This window comes from Chinchilla lanigera, unplaced genomic scaffold (genome assembly GCF_000276665.1).
Source record: "Chinchilla lanigera isolate Chin_1 unplaced genomic scaffold, ChiLan1.0 scaffold00029, whole genome shotgun sequence".
NCBI lineage: Eukaryota > Metazoa > Chordata > Mammalia > Rodentia > Chinchillidae > Chinchilla > Chinchilla lanigera.
The window spans coordinates 3,446,231-3,449,555 of NW_004955430.1; positions in this window are offsets into that span (position 1 = coordinate 3,446,231).

Here is a 3,325-nt window from a genome sequence, read left to right on the forward strand (position 1 = left end):
TCCACAGATTAAGAAGGTGATTCTTGCTTAAGGACCTGCACTGTGGTTGGAGAGACAGGATTTATAGCCATGAAGCGACCAAACAAGACACAAGAAAGTACACTACCAAAGGAAGGATCAGGCGCTATAAGTCTTAGGGGAGAGGAGGTGGGTATGGCGGCACAGATGTATGTAGGTGGCTAGAGCAAACTGCAGAAGTCTTCTGGGAGGAGGGAGGGCTTTGACAGACGGTTGTTAAATAGGGAGGGTTTAGTTAGAGGTCATCAAGGCAGGGATTTCAGGTCAGTGAATAAACGCCAGCCAAGGCAGAGGCAGAAATGAGCACAGCATGTTCACCGCCTAATGAGGAGACTGCTGACCACAGTGAAGGTGAATGGTGCGAAAGCGTAAGGCTGGAAGCTCGTCAGAGGAGTCTAGGCTGGACGTGGGAGGGAAGAAGGGACGCGGTTCTTTGGTTAGGGAAGCGACACGGTGTTTTCTGAACACAGGATGAATAATTTGTGAGAGAACAACAGAGATGGGGCCTCTAGTTCGTGACCCAGGGGTGCAAGGTGGTGAGGCTCTGGGCTGGGGGTCAGCAGGATCTTCTGAAATGTATTCATGCAGGTGACCACATCTGGAACACCAGCTCTCTGCCTTTAAGTGGGAGTGTTTTTTATTACAAAGGCATGGACAGTAAGAGCCCACACAAGTAAGTGTTAGTGACACAATTGGGTCTTGGCACTGATTCAGAGCTAAAGATTTTTGTCTTAGCCCTTGCTCAGGTCTTATTTTTTTTTCTTCTTTTTTCTTTTTTTTTTTTTTTTTGGTTTTTCTCCGGTACCAGGAACTGAACTCACCAGCTTGCGCTTGCCAGGCAGGAGCTTTGCCGCTGAGCTAAATCCCCAGCCCCGCTCAGGTCTTATTGTGTCAGCCACTAACTGTGTGTGGTTTGGGGAACTTATTCAACTCCCTGGCATCTTGGTTCTGTCATCTGTAAAAGAGTGGAGTTAGCAGTACCTCTCTTATAGGCTTATTATGAGAACTGAATTAGTATCTGTAAAAGGCCTGGAGTAGAACCTGTCACATAGGAAGTCTTAACACTATTGGCCTGCTATGTATTCATTGAGCAATTTACATTATTATGGCAATATAAATATTTAACTCAGGCCAAAACATCCAGAGCTATGCAAAATCAAGTCCCTCAAAATGAAGATTAAAAAAAAAACCACTTAAAAAAAACCACTTGCCTGAGACATTGCAAAGATGAAAAACATCAAAAACTTTAATTCCAAAAGCTCATTAAGATTTAGAGTGTAGAACCCAGACACGCAAGTCATGATTTAATCATGCCACTTCTCAGCAAAAGCACCTTCACTGGCTCCCACTGCAGAGAAGACACGGATGGATCTGGCCTTCCTTACAAGTCAGCCAGCCTCTTCCACAAGATTTGAGGTGGCCTCCCAGCCTCCTTCCTCCCTGGCCCACATGAGCTTCCCCTCAGCCACGCTGGACCACGCTCACCTTCAAATATGTCCCTTTCCATGTCAGTCTCCCGTGCCTTCATTCTTACCCCAAAGCTGATTCCTTTTGGCCCATTCATGCCCTATAAAATTAGGCCTATTTTCAACACACTGTTTAGAGCAGTTCTAGGTTTACAGGAAAACTGTACAGTAAGTAGAATTCTCATATACTGCTCCCAGCAACAGTTTTTTTTTTTCTATTATTACATCTGCGTAAGTGTGATACATTTGTTATCGCTGATGAACTAATGTGGATGTGTTATTCTTAAAGCCCATACTTTGCATTTGGGTTAATCTTTGTGTTGTGCGGCTTTATAGATTTTGACAAATGCAAATGTCCTACAGCAGTGACGGCGGACCTTGTAGAGCTTTCAAGATACCAACAGCCCACTGTGGCATGCGTGCCATAGGTTCACCACTTCTGTCCTACAGCCACGATTGCAGTGTCATACAGGACAGCGTCACTGCTCTAAGATTACCTTGTGTTCCACCTGCTCTCTCCTCCGTCATCTCTAACGATCAGTTAAATTCCCTCAATTATAATTAACCTCTTTGATGCTTGCATAGTACTTTCCTCATACTTGTTACGGCTCTTGTGTTCTGTATAGTAGAGAGATATATACATATTTCTCTTCTGTCACTAGACTGTCCTTGAGGAAGGGGGTGCACCACAGATTTACCCTCACAACACCTAGCCCCGACAAACTGTCCTTAAGAGGAGCCTTGTGAATGCTGGCTGAACTGCACTGAATCAGAATGAGATTTCGTAGAAAGAGTCTCAGGAGACAAGGCTCTAAACCTAGAATTCTGAAAGTAATATGAATACTTGTGAATTTTGTAAGTGCTGCATGGAAGCGTAAGTTCTATCCTTCCAGATTTTGGCTAAGAAACAGCTACAGGTGACCTGGCCCAGGCCAGCTTTGTATTACTACTAGGTCATGGGGCCATTTTCCAACCCTTCCTCTTGCCAAACACACACACACACACACACAGAGTCCAAACACCCCTCGCAGGAAGGCCCCTGGACAGTCTGCTAAGTCTTCTATTTGGTCCTCACTCACTCTTCCCAGGCACCCTCCAAAAGCCAACTTAATTCACGCTGCGCTTTTTGCTTCAAAGACACTGTTCCCAAACGTTCTAAAACGCTGTAGGAACACGCAGATCGGAACAAAGGCAAATAAATTGAATCCTGCGAAGTAACAAAGCAGACACCCTTCTCCAACAGCCAGCACAGAGCTAAATGAAAGATATCAGTCATCCGCCAGATAACAGCGCTCTCCCCTCCAGGCAGGAGAGCCGCTGGCAACCTCCCCCACCCAAACAGGAGACAGTGAAGGCAGAAAACGAACTACATATTCCGCTCCCAGGCGGGAGTCCACAGTTTCGCCAGCCCCATCTATTTCTCTGAGCTGGGGGAGCGGTTTGCAAGGCCTCGGCTTTGGCTTTTACTTCTCGGTACCTGCAAACACACGTGGGGGCGGGGCCGCGAGCGGAGGGGAGAGCGAGCCCGCGGCGCCAGACCCCGCGCAAAGCAGGGGCCGGGGAGGCCGGGGACGCTCTGGGCCCCTGGGTGGCGCTGAGGGCGGTTACCTGGGGCACCCAGTGTCCTCTCCAGGGCAGGGGTCACCCCTCGCCAAGCCCCGCAGCCCGATCGTCAAAGGAAAGCAGCGGGGAGACAGAAGCCTGCGTGGCTCCGGGGCGCTAGGGGATCCGGGCAGAGCCCCGGGAACGGTGCGCTCCGAAGCCGCAGCGACGCCCGCCCGCGCGCACCTGTGCTCCCGGGGGCGGGGCCTCCCCCAGGTGTGCGGAGAGCGAGGTCGCCG